Source organism: Carya illinoinensis, chromosome 15 (assembly GCF_018687715.1).
Source record: "Carya illinoinensis cultivar Pawnee chromosome 15, C.illinoinensisPawnee_v1, whole genome shotgun sequence".
Classification (NCBI taxonomy): Eukaryota; Viridiplantae; Streptophyta; class Magnoliopsida; order Fagales; family Juglandaceae; genus Carya; species Carya illinoinensis.
The window spans coordinates 30,877,611-30,887,660 of NC_056766.1; the positions used below are offsets into that span (position 1 = coordinate 30,877,611).

At 38.5% G+C, this 10,050-nt stretch overlaps 1 pseudogene; it reads left to right on the top strand.

Annotated features, from left to right (window-relative positions):
- The first annotated feature begins 8,960 nt into the window (after window positions 1-8,960).
- On the top strand, window positions 8,961-9,796 carry LOC122296795 (annotated as a pseudogene).
- The last annotated feature ends 254 nt before the right edge of the window (window positions 9,797-10,050 follow it).

A 10,050-nucleotide genomic window follows, 5' to 3' on the forward strand; every position in this document is an offset into this window, starting at 1 on the left:
GCTGACAGATACGTAAAGAATATTTACATTCCATACAAGATACAAGTCCTAGAATTAAGGAGATTATTTTGGATGATTTCCTTGATCCATTACAGTCCGAACGTATGACGATTCAAATTCATTACGTTCGAACATTTATATCATACGTTCGGACGTAATGAACTCATTTGTACGTTTTTATCGATCGTTTGAATGACACGTTCGATAAAAACGTCCGAACGTATCTGACCGGTGCAAAACTGCAAGTGCACAGTATCGTAGTTTTATAGTAAAGTAATAAGAAGAGTATCGTCCTCAGGGATTGGTACCTTACTCTTGCCAAATACCAAAATTATGCTAATCTCAATTTTATCTAGAGGAATCGCTAAGGTTTTTGTAGTAGCAATTAAAACTAGATCAACTCAAGAGAAATAAGCAAAGAAAGTAAAACTGATGTTTGAAGATCAAATTCAATAGGGAAGAAAACTTCTAGGAAATCGATTTCACCATAATTCTTCACTATGCTTTTCTCATCCAGCTAATTTAACTTAAACCTCTTTTGTCTATTAGCAAATCTCTAATTCATCCAAAAGCCTCTTTCGATAGTCAATTGGAAGTGATTCTAGTTTATCAATTCACACAAGAGTATGCAAATTAAATAATCAAGAACGCAATAAGACCAATGATTTAATTACTACACAGGTTCATACAAGTCTTTCGATCTCTATACTTACCTATGCTGAAATATCCAAGATCTACCCTATGATTCCCTCTTTCGATAGCAAATCACAAGATTAATAATCATCTAATCAATGGCCAGTTAATTAGAAGCAATAAATTCAGAATAAATCAGATAAACAAAGAGAGAATTTCATTAAATTAGCATGGACAAACAAGCATAGTTCGGAATTAGGTTACATCGTTTTCCTAGAAATTAGAAAATTTAGCTCATGCTAGAATTGGAATTCAACATAAACGAATTCACCATAATTGTTCTGAGAAGATGGGAAGAAGAAAATAAACACTGAAAAATCCTCCTTGCAGCCTCAACTGGTCGTCAAAAGCTCAAGGGAACGATTCAACGCCTTTCTCCCGTCCGTGCTCGTGTATGAATCCAACGTACGTGCAATAAATTGGAATTCCGTCTCCAAAACAAATGATTTGAATCCCTCTAGCTATGTTTTTCTCTCCCAAAGAGTGTTCTCCAGTCAAAACTCACGGCTCTAGAGTGAAGAATGGCCTTTTATATGGTCCCACGGCGGAAAACCTAAAATCTGTCAAAATACGATGTTCGCTCGAGCGGGGTGTCGAGCGCGCGTCGAGCGTTCGACTCTGCCTGATTTCGCTCGAGCGTCCTATCGAGCGCACATCGAGCGTTCGACTCTGCCTGATTTCGCTCGAGCGGCCAATGTCTCTGCTCGAGTGATCTTCGTTTTTCAGCAACCCGCTCGAGCTCCCTGTCGAGCGGCAGTCGAGCGTTTGAATCTGCCTGAATTCGCTCGAGCGGCCAAAAGCCTCCGCTCGAGCGAACTTGTAAAATCTGCAATATGAAATTTTGCAAGCCATCAGTATCATCTTTGTAAATTCGCACCTGACAATTTTAATTTTAACGTGCGAACGTACGTTCAATAAAGTTCGAATGTTTCCTATTAAAATATTTTTATATTGTTTCTTTTTATTATTATTATTTTAGATATTGAAAAAGTGAAATTATTTAAAAATTTTACTGGCAAAATTATGTAAATTTATAAGGATGACAGTTTAATTTTCTGTATAATCCATATATGTCATAATACGTATGTATCTGTGATTCTAATCATTTTTTTAAAATATTATAACTTATATATTTTTTTAAATTTTCAGGATATGGCTCAGTATATGACGACAAGGAAGCGAGGGAGGGATGGAGGCAATCCGGACATTGCTCGACTAGGGGCACGAATTGTTATGGGGGAACGAGAAATCCTTATTAATGAGTTTGATGAGCTCAGCTGGGAGCAGAAGACGCTGAGAGACGTCTTCGTCACCAGAGGTTGGGGCCCCATATGCACATTGAGGGGAAAGATTTACCCCTCAATGGTTCGAGACTTTTACATTGGGATGGCCACCATGCCTAACGATGCATCATTCCATACTCTTAGTGTATGCGGTGTACAGTTTCAGTTCTCGGCGGATGTTCTTGCCGACTTACTCCAGATTCTGCGTATACTACCTAAGTCGACAGCTGCTCAGGCTGGTGACATAGCAGCTACATATAGATCAGGCTCGCACATCTTGCACATCATGTAGATGTGCTAAACAATAAGGTTGAGACATTGACTGAGGAGTTTCAATCCTTTGTAAACCAGCAGTTCTGAAAGTGATTTGTAAAAATTTATCATATTTTCTTTTTTATTTTCGACATATGTAATGGACACAAATATTTAATGTATGTATTATGTAGCTTAATTTCTACTCTTAATTTTATTTTAATATACTGTTACTCAACCTTACTATTAAAAAAATATATATTATGGTTAATTTATGTAAATTAACATATAACACTTTAACGTTCGAACATTGGCGCTAATATATTAACGTTCGCACGTAATTTATTAAAACGTTCGAACATTCGTGCTAATATTTTTACGTTCGTATGTCAATATACATAACATTCGAATGTTATTGTGACGTGCGAACGTATTATGTGAAACGTCCGAACATTTTAAAATTCTTGCCCAACATTTAGTGACAGTTCTCACAAACCGTCACAATAAATACGTTTTAGTCACAATTTGGAAACCGTCACTATTTATAATCTGTCACTAAAAGCCATATTTGTTGTAGTGTCATTGTTATGTATATATAAATTATCCAATGATACTCTCAAAGCTTATTTTATAAAAACGTACAGCAAATAAAGTTATATATTTATCTTGCCCAACAATATATATTATATATAGGATTTTGAACAACGATATATATATGGACTAGCTATATTGTCATGCATGCATACATTGCTTTATGACAATTAATGTATCGAAGAAAATTCATGCAATGCAACAAAATAATTAGTTAGACGATGAATTTTGTCCGGGTGTGTATTTTTCTACACTGGAAAGTACTACGTGTAACGTACTGAACCAAAAAACTAAAACATTGACAAACATGAATTTGTTAGGGATGCAGAATTATTAAGTTCTTGTCCGATAGTCATGTCTAAACGAAGAAAACTGATCTTCCGTGTATGAGAGAACCTCCTACATATGTGTATATATACACACCACACCGGCCCAACTCTACATATTATATACATTGAGATCATCAAATTACTTAGCCTATCTATCTATCTTTCCATCAATGATGAAGACCCTTTCACTCATGATCTCCGGCCTTGCCTTGGCCTCCTTTTTTCTCTTTGGTATGTCTCATGATCAATGATCGGTATCCAAATTTCTTCAATGCCTTAACTATATATCATGGAAAATGGGTTATATATATGTATGTATTTTAGATATATGTTTGTATGATCACATTTTAACTCTCTCTCTCTCTGTCTCTCTCATGGTTGTCCTAGCTAGGCTCATGAATAATTATTATTAGTTACTATCGCAGAACACGCATGTGATAAATATATATATATATATATATATATATATATATATATATATTTAGGCCTATCATAAAATGACATGCCTACCAAAATTGGTTGTTTACATATATGAGTACCATGTCATATTATATACACGTATCATGGTGATAAGTATGCATGTGTGATTTACGATCGAATTCATTTGCTAAGATGGATATGTTGGCTTTCACATATATGCATGGTGACAATGAATTTTTTGGTTTGATGATGTACATATATATGAATATTGCAGGCATTCAATCTACTAGAATAACTTTCACAAAAAACTGTCCTAATTAACAGTTTTGAAGGAATGGAGAATCGAAGAGAAAGCTTCCATAGGAAGAATGGATTTCGATATATTTAGTGAAGTTACAATGTACAGTACCATCAATATAATGAGAACAGAAAGGAGAAAAAAGGAATAAAATCTAACTAATTGATACACGTAGGCTAAGACTAAGTAACAGAATTACAACTTATTTTATTCTTGAAACATCTTGCCTTTGCTGACTGGAGGGCTCTGAGCTGGCCTGTATGGATGAACTGGAGTGCTGCCGTGTGTTCTCTAACACCCCCCACAAGATGGAGAGTGTGTGTCAATAACTCCCATCTTGAGCAAAATGGAATAAAAAGCTGGAGAATGGAGAGCTTTAGTAAGGATGTCAGCCAGCTGAGAAGAAGATGGTGTGTATGTAGTAGTGATGATACCTTCTTGAATTGTTTCCTGAATTAGATGACAATCTAATTGAATGTGTTTTGTCCGTTCATGGAAAACTGGATTTGAGGCAATGTAGAGTGCAGACTTGCTGTCACAGTGTAAAAGAGCTGGCTGTGGGTGAGAAACCATGAGATCACTAAGTAAATACTATAACCAGATAAGCTCACATGTTGCAGCAGCCATGGAACGGTACTCGGCTTTAGCAGAGCTATGAGAGACAGTTGTTTGTTTCTTGCATTTCCATGAGATGAGAGACTACCCAAGGAAGACACAATAACCAGTGGTGGACCTTCGTGTATCAGGGCATGAAGCCCAATCAGAATCACAGTAAGAAGTGAGCTGGCAAACAGAAGAGGCAAGAAAAAATAACCCTTGGCCAGGTGACTTCTTCACATAGCGCAGGATTTTCTAAGCTGCATGTAGGTGTGGAACACAAGGAGAGCTCATGTATTGGCTTAGTAGATTAACTGAGAAAGACAGCCCAGGTCGTGTGATACTGAGGTAAAGAAGGCGCCCAATAAGTCTCCAAAATTCAGAAGGGTCAGGTAGCAACTTTCCTGCATCTTTGCTAAACTTAATGTTCGGATCCATAGGAATCAAGCTAGGCTTGCAACCAATTAAACCAGCATCATGAAGAATATCAAGGGCATACTTCCTTTGAGATAACTGGATACCATTGGGAGTCCTAGCTATCTCTAAACCAAGAAAGTATTTAAGAGTACCGAGATCTTTAAGTTCGAATTGGGACTCAAGAAAAACTTTGAGAACAGAAATTTCATGTGCATTGTTGGAGGCCACAACTATATCATCAACATATACAAGTAATGCTATAAAGGATGAACCACACCCTTTTGTAAAGAGACTATAATCAGCACGGGATTGAGTAAAACCAAAATGTAACAAAGAAGAGGAGAATTTTGCATACCATTGTCGAGAAGTCTATTTAAGGCCGTATAAACTTTTGTTCAACTTGCAAACTTTGTGGGGGTCTTGAATAGAATAGCCAGGAGGTAGTTTCATGTAGACTTCTTCCTCCAAATCCCCATGGAGGAAAGCATTGTTAACGTCGAATTGTTGGAGAATCCAACCTTTAATAGCAGCAACGGCTAAAAGAGTTTTGACTGTGACCAGCTTTGCAACGGGTGAAAATGTCTCATGATAATCAAGTCCCTCCTCTTGAGTATATCCTTTGGCAACTAAGCGAGCCTTGTGCCTTCCAATAGTGCCATCCGAATTGTATTTAAGCTTGTAGACCCACTTAGAACCAATAGTTTTCTTTCCAAAAGGCAGATCAATGACATCCCAAGTCTTGTTTAATTCCAAAGTAGCAATTTCACTGTCCATTGCTTTGCACCAATCTGGACTTTTCACAGCTTGTGCATAAGTGTGTGGTTCAATGTGATTAAGAACGGATGTGGCAAAAACAGCATGTTTGCATGAGAGTTTATCATGACACAAAACCGAGTTAATAGAATAAGGATGAGAAGAAGATGAGTTACCTTTCACCTTGAAGCTTGATGGGGAAGTAGTGGGCATGGTAACCTGTTGACAGTAGTAATCATGAAGGTAAGAGGGAGGTTTGCTGGTTCTGTTTGAGCGTCTGAGAACAGGTGGTGAAGAAACATCAGTAGGTAAAGGAGAGGAATTAGATGGAACTGGAGAAGTTGTCGTGGGATCTGTTGGAGGGTCAAAATGTGTGGAATTTGTGTGATTTGTGGAATTAGGCAGGGGCTGGGACAGAGGGGCATGTGGAAGATGCGGAGTGGAAGGTTGGTCATGTGGAATGGAAACAGACCGAAAGTGCGGTGGCAGTGCTACTGTGGGATCTGGAACATGCTAAGTGTGAGGAATATTGGCTGTACCGAGGGAGGGAAATGAAGGGATTTGTGAAGTAGGAATGACATTTTTGTAGGGAAAAATATTTTCATAAAAAATGACATCTCTGGAATGAAAAACAGATTTACTTTCTAAATCAAGTAGCCGGTATCCCTTGATGCCAAAAGAATATCTGAGAAGGATGCATGCTTTTGCTCGTGAATCAAATTTGTGACGATTGTTTTTCAAGGTGGAGGCATAACAAAGACAGATGAATGTATGATGGTTTGATTTTGAAAAGAAGTTCATATGGTGTCAAATTATCCAAGTTAGGTGAAGGTGTTCTGTTGATAAGGTATGTGGCAGTTAAGATGCATTCATTCCAGAAAGTTGTGGGAATGCCAGATTGAAATCTTAAGGCCCGGGCAACATTTAAAAGGTGTTGGTGTTTTCGTTCAACAATGCCATTTTGTTGAGGACTCTCAACACAGCTTTTTTGATGGATTATTCCTTGTTGAAGGTAAAAGTTGGTCATGGCAAACTCATTTCCATTATCAGACCGAAGTATTTTGATTTTAGTGTGAAATTGTGTTTCAACTAAGGAGCAAAAAGATTGAAGAAAAGTTCTAGTTTGGGCTTTGTTGTTCATTAAATAAACCCATGTTGATCTTGAGAAGTCATCAACGATTGTGAGAAAATATTTATATTTATCATGTGCCATTGGAGAACAAGGACCCCAAATGTCACAATGGATAAGATCAAATGGTTTCAATGCACAGGTAGAACTAAGAGGGAAAGGTAAACGGTGATGCTTGGAAAAATGACAAGTAGAACAATGAGCATTTTTATTCATAAGTTTGAAACTTGGTATATATGGCTGTAATAGAGACAATCGTGAGTCCGATAAATGACCCATTCTACAATGCCATAAACTATAATAAAAAATAACAGAAGCGGAAATAGATGTAGGTGTTTGTGGGAAGCGGGATAGGATGGAAGATAGGGCAATGGAAGATACATCTGTCAACTGGAGATGGTATAAACCATTTTGAGCCACACCCCTCCCAATCGTGCTCCAAGATATAAGGTCCTGCACATAACATTCATTGGTAAAAAATACCAGGCAGCAGTTAAGGTCATGAGTTAATTTCTTTGTTGCATAAAACATTCTTGAGAACAAGATTATGGTTGAGCTAGATAGATCCTTTGTGAGTAACAGCTGCATGGTTACCATTTGGAAGGCGGACTTGAAAATTAACTTTGGTGGGAAGTGAGGTATAAAGTGAGGGACAACAGATCATGTGATCTGTTGAACCCATGTCAATAATCCATGGAGTAATATGTGATGATGGCAGATGAGAGTGAGACACAGAGAAACAAGAAGAAATACCAGACATATTGTTGACATAACTAGAGTTGGGTGGAGCAGCTTGCTGTGTTGTCTAAGATTGGAGCAAAGCAATGAGCTGATGATATTGCGCAGGAGTGAGAGCAGCCTGGGATTCCTCAGGGAGCTGTTCTCAGTTGGAGAGACTAACTTGGTTTGCTGATGAGTCAGAACCTTTGTTTCGAGTGGCGAGTTTATGGCCCGGTGGATAGCCATGAAGTTTGTAGCATCTGTCAATGGTGTGGCCAACGAGATTGCAGTGAGTGCAGGTGGGTTTATCAAGATGAGGATTGGCCTTGAAACACTTTTCTAAAGAATGACCCGATATTTTGCAAAAAGAGAAATAATTTATCATGCCTAGGAGGGCCAAAATGCTTGGCGGTGTCTCAGTGAAGAGGAAAGTGGGATTTGGTGGCCATGGCAAGTGTGTCATGAAGGGTAAGAGAGATGTTCGAGATTTGTTTGCGCTTCTCCTCTTGCTGAACGAGAGCATAAACTTCGCTTAAGGTTGGGATGGGTTTGAGAAGGATAATCTAAGCTTTAATGTTGGTGAAGGAATCATTAAGTTCCATAAGAAATTTCATCATCCAATCACGTTGTTGATTGTCAATGACAGGTTTCATGGCACCACATGTACAAGAAGGTATGGTTTCAAAATTAATGAGTTCATCAAATAAACTCTTCAATTTGGAAAAATAGAGACTAACAAAAGCATCACCCTAAATTAAAGAATGTATGGACTGTTTTAATTCATAAATCCGGGGGCCATTATTTTGGGCAAAACATTGTTCTAACTCAAGCCACAAGACATGAGTAGTATCAACATATACCACACTATTTTTGATTTCAAGAGACATGGAGTTTTGAAACCAAGTCACAACCATATCATTACATTCAAGCCATGGTTCTAACAGAGCAGAGTTCGGGTCAGTGGGTTCAAGAATCGTACCATCGATGAAACTGAGTTTCCTCTTGATTCGGAGAGAGCGACGAATGCTGCGGGCCCAAGAATGGTAGTTGTCTGTGGTAAGAAGGTGAGTGATGAGGAGGGTTCCAGGGCCATCGTTCTGGTTAAGGAAATAGGGGCTGGATGGATCTTTAGGGTTCATGGAGAGAGGGGAGAAATGGATTTCGGAATCAACACCGTGAGACTCAGTGTTCTCGGAGGATTCAGTGTTTTCGGAGGCCATGGATGACTCTTGATACCATAACAGTTTTGAAGGAATGGAGACTCGAAGAGAAAGCTTCCATAGGAAGAATGAATTTCGATATATTTAGTGAAGTTACAATGTACAGTACCATCAATATAATGAGAACAGAAAGGAGAAAAAAGGAATAAAATCTAAATAATTGATACACGTAGGCTAAGACTAGCTAACAAAATTGCAACTTATTTTATTCTAGAAACATCTTGCCTTTGCTGACTGGAGGGCTCTGAGCTAGCCTGTATGGATGAACTGGAGTGCTGCCGTGTGTTCTCTAACACTAATACCGTTTGGCCGGGAACCCTAACCTCTGATCAGAAACCTCAACTATCAACAACTGGATTTGAGTTAGCATCTAAAGCATCCACACAAATAGATGTCCAAGCTCCATAGAAAGGTCATTTTTGGGCACGAACTGGTTGCTCCACAGATGCCTCAGGAAGGTTCTCTTGCGCTACTGCGGATTGCGCCTCCGGACAAGTTGCATGCAATGGCAATGGTGCGATCCCACCAGCATCTTTGGTAGAAATCAACATAGTAGAGAATAGTGGGCAAGACTTTTACGATATCAGCCTTGTCGATGGCTTCAACCTGCCTGTTTCAGTGAGCACAGAAGGCGGGACCGGTGATTGCGGGACCACGAGTTGCTCAACCAATGTGAACGCGGCATGCCCAGCAGTGTTGCAAGTAAAAGCTGTAGATGGGAGCGTGATCGCATGCAAGAGTGCATGCATAGCGTTCAATCAGCCACAATACTGCTGCATTGGCAATAATACTCCAGAAACATGTCCTCCCACGAACAATTCCATGATCTTCAAGATCCAGTGCCCTCAAGCTTATAGCTATGCTTTTGATGATCCGAGCAACCTCTTTACCTGCTCCGGTGCACCTAATTACGTTATCACTTTCTGCCCTTGAAATACTTGATCATGAGATGAGATCAAGAATTATGCATGCATGCATGTTACATGCTTCTTAGCTTCTCTTTATAATAATTATAATAACAATCGACTGTGTAACAAATAATAATGAACTACTACATATAGAAAATTCATAAATAAATGGGCAAATTATATAAATTTCTTGTGCTTTTGGTCTGTATGCAGCTACGTACTCCATCTTCAAATGCAACCATATATTCATTCATGGGAGTACAATATGGTACTAGTACTCAACCAGAATGATCTCTCTGTTTGCTTTGATCAATATTAACCCATAATACAAGGTTAATTCTATCATTCTTGCATTTGAAGGTTCATATACAACACTTGATCCAACACAGATATATGCACGCACAAATATTTGTGGTTACAAATGATCGTTAATTAAATGG